We start from the raw sequence: 10,506 nt of genomic DNA on the forward strand, positions 1-10,506 counted from the left end.
GTATGAATGGCTTAGTCAGGATAGGGCTTACAATTTATGACCTGAAGATGGAAGTTTCTAAATGACAGGTGTTTGCTGGATGTGGTCTAATTCTCATGATGAATGTGAACACTTCACTTACAAAATGTGTCAATTGATTATGGGGAATCCAAAAGACACAGAAATTTAAAAAAAAGTCAACTGAAAATAAAGTCATCATTTGTACTAAAGTTTACTAAGTCTGGCATAGTAGTCTTCCTTCTTTACTAGAATATCATCCTAAAAATTTCATGCCATAGTTGACTCCTACTATCTTTGGATGTCACCTTATCCAACGGTCCTTTCATACCCTTCGATCAGAGAGACACAAAGTAACCCATAGTTCCTCTCCCTTTCCATTCTTCCTTAATCATCAGTAATATGAAGGTAGAGAGGCTTGGTAGAATGTGCCTGTATTGAGAAGTGAAATGCAACATTGAGATAGTTCTGCGCCACATTTCCATTGTTCTGATAGAAATCAAATGCTTAGGTATGTATAAAATGCAAAACAAGAATTGTGCAATTTCAGTAATTTCTCATGCCAGTAAATGCTCTTCGATTTGTATTTTGTACCTATCAGACTTAAATTGTTTCAATCATTGGCATCATTCCATTTTTAGCACTGTACAGTGTAAAGACGAGCAGTAAAACTCATGCTAAATAGTTTAGAATTTAGCATTTCTTTAATTAGACTGACACTACATAGTAAGTAAAAACACCACGACAATTTGAGAGAAAGCCTGCAGAAGAAAGGAAACAACTTTATATTTTAGTGTGTTTAACAACTCCTTTTTCTTGCTTTTTGAACCAGGGGCCTTGCATTTTTATTTCGTACTGGACCCCACAAACTATGTGGTCCTGGTTACATTAATTTATCAAACAGAATTCTTTGAAGTTTGAAAAAGTTCCACATCTTGCCGAACACCTAGCATATGTGCTACGAGAATGATACATCGATGATGACGCTAGACGACAGATACATAGATGACAGATAGGATAAATAGATGGATATAAATAAATGATGGGTAGATAGGTCAACAGATGTTAGAAATTGCTGTTCTCTTTGCTAAGCTGGTGTGGTAAATTGAATTATATATCCCAGAAAAACTTAACCTTAACCTTAATCCATTCCTGTGGGTGTGAACCCATCGTAAATAGGACATTTTGAAGATGTTATTTTAGTTAAGTTGTGGCCAACCAACACAGGATGGGTCAAACCCAGATTACTAGAGTCTGTTATAAGCAGGGGAAATTCAGTAACAGGGAGAGAAAGCCACAGGAAGAAGCTGGAAGCCAATGAAACCCAGAAGAGAAAGGGAAAAACACTGCCATGTGCATTCTCATGTAACAGAAGAGGCAAGAATCCAAGGACTTCTCCTAGATTCTAAACTGTGGGCCAATAAATTCCATTTGTTTAAACCAACTCATTGTATAGTATGCGTCTGAGCAGTAGGGGAACTCAGGCAGCAGTCACTGCGGGAGAGGTGCTGAAGTGTGAGGACTTGGTGCAACACGTCCTGGGAATCTCCTTACTAATGTTCTTCAGTTTGACGCCATTTATCATTGAAGGACTAGAGAGTGTAAGTGTGTTTTAGTGCCGTACCTGTGCTGGGGTTTCTAGTGGCTCCTGGAGTATTTCATCACCAGCTGGCAGGGCATATGGTGACCTTTGGGGGAAGATCAGGTGGTTCCTCTGGGGAAGGAAAGACCTGCTTGTAAAATGTAACAAGTGTTTCCTGGGCTGAAGCCAATTTATTTTTGATCTTCATTTGATCTTTATTTTGACTAATCCTTTGTGTGTGTGTGTGTGTGATTTCCTTTTGTTGATATGCCAAAAGTCTGCCAACCTGTTTCCTTTCTCAAAAAAAACCCTCATTTCTGTTAAGGTTAATTTAACATTCAAACTTGTTTGCCAAAAGTAAATTAAATCTGCTCTGCCCTAGCACCAACCCCTGTTCAGGTTAGATGCCTATCTTGTAGGGTGTCCTGGCGATTGGCTCAGCTCTATGGTGACCATGGCTTTACTTTTTAAGGATTCTTATACATGATCTTTATGGGTATGTTTCATGGGGGAAAAATTCAGATTTTTTTCCCCAATTATTCCATTCTCACAGATAAGAGACTATTTTCATGTCACTAGGGTCAAAACTATGGAGTAGCAGCTATTCAGGTAACCCAGGCAACACTACCCCATTTTAATTTGAATTGCCCAGCTAGACAAGATTGGGTTTTAATTCCAATTCAGGGATGTGATCTAAAGAGGCTGGTTAATCCATTACATAAACCACTTCAGAAATTTTGCTTGGCAATCTGGCATAACGAGAAATTGCATATTCTGTATGTTGCAGATAATCTGTCAGCAAGCTCAAAAATCTGCTTGCTTTACTAAGCTCTGCACATTCTAAAAGAAGTCTTCCCTTCCAGGTGAAATCCTCTTCAGAGATTTCAGCAGAGCAGACCAAAGCACCCACTAGCACTGTTAGCTCAGCGTTTTCAGCATGCAAGGTTGGCTTCCAAAGGCCTCCCTTTGAGCCTGAGTTTGCAAGAGGTTTAGATCTCCTGAGTTTCACTTTGAGTGTCAGTTCAAGTACAACCCAAAAGAAACTCAAAGCAAAACTCACTTTGGACTCCTTGAGTTACAACTAGCTTCTACCTGAAACAGCTCCCCAGTGTTCCCTCGAAACTTGGCCAGAGTTCACATGCAATTCAACTGAAATCCCACTCGGCATTGCTGAAAGGTTTGCAAACATCCATGAAACGAGATGTGAACCGAGTGTGACCTTGAGGTTTCCAAGGAAGTTTACCCGGTTTCCAACAAACTTAGTATAACTTAAACAGGACTGATAGGGCCTGGTGAAGAATCTACAGGTTGTGTTTTAAACCTCCAGGACATCTCTGGATCATAATTGGCCCCAGGAGATGAGTTATTTCTGCTTTGTAAAATTATGTTTTTAAATCTCCATATGCTCCTTTAAATAGGAATGATTCTGGCTAATGCTTGGTGAGGAGGTATGCCGCTTTTCCCTCACGAGCGCATTGAGCAAATGCCGCAGGCTCAGACACGTTATTCAGCATTTGCCATAGAGGGGCCTCAGAAAGCTACACTTTTCTAATGGCAAAGTGTAGCTGGGAGATAATCCGATATCTTAGCATTACACAATGGGTTGGAGCAACTTGTCATATAAGACAAACTTCCACTTTCTCTAATGAAGATAAAACTTCACTTATTCTCTTCTTCATTCTTTAGGCAAAGTTTCTTCCTCTTCTCTGCCTTGCCCTCCACCCTTCTCTCTCACCACAAGCCCTACTTGTGTCTTCCTGATAATCTTCAACCACTTTCCCTTCTAGAATCATTTACCAGCTTCACCTTTGAGCCACTTTCCCCTTCTTTAGTCTTCATTTCCTACCCTCACCCTCTCTTTATCCTTCTCTTTCCTTAAGCTCCTGCGGCGACTTCCCCACTGGCTTCCGGCTACACCTGCTTTAGGACAGTTTTGAATGGTCATCTGATATCCCCTTCCACCTTTCGTGTGCCTGGACAAAACCATTTGTGTTTCCAGTCCCATGCTCCTTTTACTCTCTGAACTGACATTGTGGAAATTCCTCCAGAGAGAATGTTGTCAGGCTTTTCTCAGGCCCTGCCAGTGAGAAACACTTCTCAGCTACTGTGGATATCAGAGAATTCCAACAACTCAAACACAAATGGAAGGAAAATATATATATATATAGCATATGCTGGGAAAAGGCGTGAGCTTACATAGCTTCTCTGCCCCTGTAATCTTGGACAGCCTTCCCCATTTCTTGGTGCTCTGTTTCCTTCATCAGTGATGTGGGGACACGGATATTCACAGCAAAGTGTTAAGAGAGTAAATGAAATTATCCGCAGCCTAGAGGTTCAGTTCATGTTAATGTTCATCCTTCACCCTTAAGAGTCCATAAAGAGAAGATTCTGTATTTTACATCATAGGTTCTGTTGGGGGTTGTGGCCCCAATAAATATGTGGTCCAGTTCCAATCCCTGTGGGTACGATCTCATTTCTAGTGGGCTCTTCAAAGATCCTATTAAGATGAAGTAAAAACAATCTCGATGGGCCTTGATACAATATGACTTGAGTTTTATAAGAGGAAATTTGTTGCAGAGTCAATAGGAGCCACTGGAAGAGACCAAAGATGACAGAGCATCATGTGACACAGGGAGAATGCTGCAAACTTTGGAAACAGCATGGCTTGCCAGGACCTTGATTTGGGCTTCCAGCCTTCCTGTGAGACAATAAAATTCCTATTGTTGAAGCCAATTGGTCTGTGATATCTGTCACGGCAGCCCTGGCAAACTAAGACAGGCTAACTCAGGATGGGTTAGCGGGAAATGAGAAAACTTGCTTATGTAGTGCAACTTCTCAATTCAATGTCCTAAGCAAGGTGCTATTTTTATACTGAAGCATAAAGGACAGGGCCCAAGGATCCCTGACATTTTTCTCATTTGGGATGCATATTCCAAAATGCCCATTTTGCTAGGGCCAGTGTGATTTTGTGCAATCCTCTTGGGTTTTTTTGTTGTTTGTTTTTTAACTTTTATTCTTATTTATTTTTACATTTTTGTTATCCTCTTGGCCTTAATTAGAGCAATTGTCTCGAAAATAAGTCTTACTACAAATAATGTATTCATAACGTATCTGTACATCACTTTTCAAATAAAAATGTACATTTGCTAGATACTGCTGAAAAGAAAACCAAGTTAAAACTTAGTAAAGCTAAAAATTGTAAGCATATTGAATTTAATGACATTAATTATCATGCAAATGTTACAATTAAAAGAATTTGACTCAGTTCTTTAGGGTTGAAGTCACAAAGACATGCAAGTAAGGGATATTGGATCTTGTTTTTGACTATGAGACGGATGAAAGCCCTTTTGTCTGATTAGACAAGGGTCTGAACTTCCCTCCCATTCTCCTCAATACACGTGGCTTTTGAAACTATTTTTCTACAAATGTGTGCCTTTTGACGTAAGGCAGTTTCCTTGTGGACATCCCAATTTCTTTCATGCAGTTTTGGCCTTCACGGCCAACCTATACAACCACCAAAAAATAACTGGGGAAGTGTACTTATTACTCCATTCCTGTTGTGTTTGTCTAAGGCTTAAGTTCCAAGTAAGACAAAAATGTCGAATTCTGTCAACCAGGCAGTTTTATTTTGTTTAATTTTATAAGGATACCATATAGAGAGCAAATGAAGTCCGATGACTTTTACTTTAAAATTTCTATTAGAAACAGATAACAAGGGGGACAAAGGTTAAAATAAATTGGGTAGATGGAAATACTAGTGGTCAGTGAGAGGGAGGGGTGAGTGGTATGGTATGTATAAGTTTTTTCTTTTTTCTTTTCTATCTCTTTTTCTGAAGAGATGCAAATGTTCAAAAAAATGATCACGGTGATGAATACACAACTACGTGATGATACTGTGAGCCACTGATTGTATGCCATGTATGGAATGTTTGTATATTAAGAATGTTTGTGTGTTTATATGTTGTTTTATTAATAAAAATATTTTTAAATGTCTACTAGGTTTAATTTTGTATAAAAATTCATTATTCAATATTATTTGAAGGTAGGTAGATGAAATATATAACACTTCTCAGACTCAGTAGAATTTACAATAGGAAATTTTCAAGTAAGAAAAAAACACAATATGTGAAAAGAGGACAGGTCCATTGCCTTTATGTTTAATGTATAGTGCTCAATATATGTTGTTGAATGAGTGACTATCAAAATGAATTAATAGCTGAGCCATGTGGCTGACTTAGCAAATGACAGGGAGGGGATGAGCTGGACAGGGTGCAGAGTGGGCAGGCCCAGTGCAGGGCTTGCCAGGGAACAGGAGAGAGAACCATGGCACCGAAGGTAATTCATAGCCAGAACTCAGGAGTATGAGCCCCTGCTGGAGGCTGCTGGAACCATCTGAAAGTAAGAAAGAGACCAATCCTGAGCGCAATACAAAGTGTAAAGGGGTAAGGATAGGACAGGATTGTAAATGCAGGAGTAAATCAAAAGGTAGGTGGCTGGGCCTGAATTCTTATGGAAATAGACTAAGCAAGAAAAGGCAGAGAGATTAACTTTAGATTATAAAATTAGTCGTTTTGAATTTGCAAGCTGCTACCGTATTGTTTCCTTGGAATTAACAATGGAGGGAAGAAGTCAGGATGAAAGGGAGAAGGGAAAGAGAGATGGAGAGAAGATAGGAGGACAGAGGAGAGAAAGCAGAAGAAGATAAGATAAAGCAAATAGGAAATAGAAAAGGAAATGTAGAAATAGAGAAAAGAGACAAGGGAAGAAAGGTTGGAAGAAAAGAAATTTTCCTAGGGGACTTGGGAGGAATTGTGTCTCTTTCCCTGCTGGTCCCACAGTCTAGAATTTTCTATTAGCTCATCTATTCACACCAATTCCCCAATGAATCTAACCAGGCATCTTTGAGGTTTGTAGCTTTGGCTCAGAAATGGCTCCAGCCTCAGTAGATAGCTCTGAAATAAATATGAGGGATGTTTCATTATAACCACAAATCCGTAAGAGTGAGATTCAAAGAAAAAGGAAAATGAAAATCTGATGCTTTGTTTGAAAATAGTTAGTCCTGAGGTTGTTACCCAGTCAGTAGTGATTCATTTTGCCCAGCAAGTAAAGTTAGGGGGACCCTTTCATGAGTCAAAATATTTTTCTTGTGGATTCCTTTGCTTTGAATATTTTATTTCTGGGTTTGATGAAGAATATTAACGTCAGGTGACATAACAGATGGAAAAGTAGTTGAAAACCACTTTGAAATAAGACTGAGAACAGAAGCGTCGGTTCTCTTGGGTACACTTGGTAAGGCAGACCATGATTTTCACCTTCACTAGCCAGCATGAAATTGCTATCTGGTTGTCAGGATCAAGAAAATGTGTTTTTATACAGCTACCAGGTCCTGATATTTGCCTCCAGATTTAAACTTAGGGCCCCTGGTTTCCACTTGTCACCTGGCAGGTATTCTTGGGGAAAAAAAAAATTACTGTTTTTATAAAAGAAGAGTAAGATAAAAGACATCATCAGCCCTAACAGTGGCCTGGACTAATATAAATGGGCACCACAAGGACTTGGAAGACAATTAAGTGTGAGAGATCCCAGTGGTCTGTCAGGGCGGTTGGGTACTTAGAGACCCATCTTCTGCACATCAGCGCTTGGTGCCACCCCAAAAGACCATACTGTTCTGAGATGATCATTGTCACAGGTCACTAGCATTTATGTTTCCTAATAATAATAATGTTACCAAACATTGGCCAGGGACTAGTCTAAACATTTTATGAATCAGTACATTTAGTCCTGAGAACCACACTGACTAGTGGATATTATTAATATTATCCGCCATTTTGGTGAATCAATAAGCCTAGACTGTTTCTTAATGAATTACTGATTCAGATTAACATGTCACAACAATTGACAGCAATGATTGCTGTTGGTGATTTCAGATGGGCAGTGAAAAGGTATGGTTTTCAAGTCTGAAACGTTCCTCAACTGCTAAAGAAAGATAGCTCTTATGCATCAGGGCATAAATAATAATAATAAATTATTTCGAAAAATCAAAACATAATACAGGAACATTTTGAATAAGACATTTTAGCAAGTTCTCCTACAGAATTTCTGTGTTTTATACTTACACATTTGACCTAGGAAATCTCAGCTTGAAATTCAATATTTCCTATGTGCATGTAACACAGCGTTCTACGGCTTATCCTATAAGGTATGTGCTCTTCATGGAAGAGTTTGGTCAGACACCTTCTTACTACTGTGATGGAGATGCTGGTTGGGAAACGGAGTCTCTGTTCAGCCACCGCTGACCATGTCACCTTGGACAAGTCACTTCATTCTGTGAACCTTAGTTTCTTCCTCTTAAAAATGGAGACTCACACCCCCAAGAGAATCTCTTTCCTTGCTCAGATGTGGCCTCTCTCTCCAGCCAACACAACAAGCAAACTTACCACCCTCCTCTGTCTGTATGGGACATGACTCCCAGGGGTGTGGACCTTCCTGGCAATGTGGGACAGAAATCCTGGAATGAGCTGGGACTCAGCATCAAGGGATTGGGAGAAACTTCTCAACCAAAAGGGGGAAGAGTGAAATGAGACAGATGAAGTGCCAATAGCTGAGAGATTCCAAACGGAGTCGAGAGGTTATCCTGGAGGTTATTCTTATGCATTAAATAGATATCACCTTGTTAATCAACATGTAGTGGATAGGCTGGAAGGAACTGCCTGAAAATGTGGAGCTGTGTTCCAGTAGCCACGTTTCTTGAAGATGATTGTATAATGATAAAGCTTTCACAATTGTGAAAACCTTGTGTCTGATGCTCCTTTTGTCTACTTTATCAACAGACGAGTAAAGATATGGAATAAAAATGAATAATAGGGGAAACAAACGTCAAAAAAATTTAGAGTGAAATGCTGGTAACCGGTGAGGGGGAGGGGTGGGGGGTAATGGTACATATGAATTTTTCTCTGTTTTCTTTTTATTTCTTTTTCTGAATAGATGCAAATGTTCCAAGAAATGATCATGATGATGAAGATGCAACTACGTGATGATATTGTGATTTACTGATTATATATGTAGAACGGAATGATCAAAAGTTACAAATGTTTGCGTTTGTTTGGTGTTTTTTGGTATTTTAAAAAAATTAAAAATTAATTTAAAAAAATGGAGACTCATAATGTGTTTAAGCCCCTTCCCCCACAGCATTTTACAAAAATCCAATGAGTTAAAGATGCAAAGGAATTTCTTTAATCTTGATTATTTTCAGTAATACTAGGCATGGGCACATCAGATGATGGAGGAAATAGAAGAACATGTATTTGCTCAAGGACTGTCTAGATTTTGATCACCTCTTTTGGCATTTAATTAATCATGTGCACATCTTTCAGAAATGGGATAACAACTTATCTCGTAACTATGATAATCAATGTGTCCTACATTATCTCTGAGATGCTGTATATGATATAGTAGTGACATTACATTTAGGCAGATTAGCCTGGACTCAAGACCAAACTCCACACATACTAGCAATGAGGCCTTAGACGCGGTCATTGACCTCCCTGACTCCCAGTGCCCTCATGTATCAAATGGGATTATAATAGTAGTATCCTTGTAGGGTTATTATGAGGAGTTAATACATATAAAGCAGTTAGGATTAATTTCAAGCACATAAAAGGCACTACGTAAGTGTTCACTATTGATATTAATTGTCCCAAAGACTCAGGTAAAGCAAGTTATGCTATTATTTTTTAAAATAGTCATGAATTTCAAAGGCATTGTTATATAATTGTTTTCACATGCTTTAAGGTAAGTATTCTGCACACGTTGCTCACCCAGCACCCTGCAAGGGTAGCAGCAATGACAAAAGACGTGATATGTTTGTAAACCTAAAGGTGGGATTGGGAAAGGAGAAGGTGTGAAGGTATGGAGAACAAAAATAAGTTGTTTGGCTACCAAAGAAGAAAACTAAACCTGCTCTGAGGTGAAATAGAATGTCCTGATGGATTTTTGATTAGAAGAGTAAGGTGACAAGAAATGATATTGGGGAAAGATGAAGCCTCTAGCAGAATATTCAAAGACCTGAAGAAGAAGGGAATTTCCTCCTGTATTGCCAGTGTGGGATGGTGGCACCGCCATGTGTACCTGGTCACCTACCGAGCAACCTGGGAGTCCACTCAATCTCCACCTTCCTGAAGGTGCCACCCAATCTGAGTGGACTGTTTGATCTCTTTTAGGACTTGAAGTCCAGGGGGGAAGCTCTCCACCCCCTTGGATCCCATGTTGTCTCTTGTCTGGGTTACTACGATTGCCTCCTAGCCTCCCTGCTGATTTTGAACCCCTCAGATCAAACTTATTGCTACATGTCCTCTTCCTAAAAGACGTAGCTGGCCGTATCCATCCGTTCACTAATTCATTTGCAGGTGTTTATTTCGTGCTTACTCTACCAGACCATGTGCAACGCTGGGGATAAACTGCTAAGCAAAAGCAGACATGGCCTTTAACATTACAAGGCTTTCATGGTGGTGGTAGTGACAGGAGGTAATCAAGTTATCCTCAGAACTAATGTTGAGTTTAACACATAATGTGAAATCTGTGTTCCTAAGCCTCAGTTATCCCATAGGTGAACAGGAATGAGACAATCTACTTCACAAGATTGTTGCAAAGATAAAACATGATTACTGTTATGAAAGAAACATGTTAATAAACATCTTGCTTGTTTTTGAAGTTATATTGTAGTGGTTGGCCTAGAGGATAAGAGCTAGAGATATAGATCTGGGCATCATGACAGAGGATTAAGTGGGAGATAAAGTCATAGGAATGAATCGCTCTCCGAAAGAGAGAGGCAAGAAAGCTAAGGATCCCACACCAGCAAAGGCTCTAGTGAAAGGAAAGGAGCTTATAAGGGAGAGGCAGGAAAACTAGGGTCTACTATTAATCAAGAG

At 39.4% G+C, this 10,506-nt stretch overlaps 1 long non-coding RNA gene across 1 annotated transcript; it reads right to left on the reverse strand.

The window, feature by feature from the left end:
* Window positions 1–226: 226 nt before the first annotated feature.
* On the reverse strand, window positions 227–3,944 carry LOC143669095 (uncharacterized). The gene is made up of 3 exons (XR_013168698.1): window positions 3,776–3,944; window positions 1,622–1,711; window positions 227–429 (listed from the first exon to the last, which is right to left on the reverse strand). It is a non-coding gene; the product is annotated as an uncharacterized LOC143669095 (long non-coding RNA).
* Window positions 3,945–10,506: the final 6,562 nt, after the last annotated feature.

The sequence above is a fragment of the Tamandua tetradactyla genome, chromosome 25, assembly GCF_023851605.1.
Source record: "Tamandua tetradactyla isolate mTamTet1 chromosome 25, mTamTet1.pri, whole genome shotgun sequence".
Classification (NCBI taxonomy): Eukaryota; Metazoa; Chordata; class Mammalia; order Pilosa; family Myrmecophagidae; genus Tamandua; species Tamandua tetradactyla.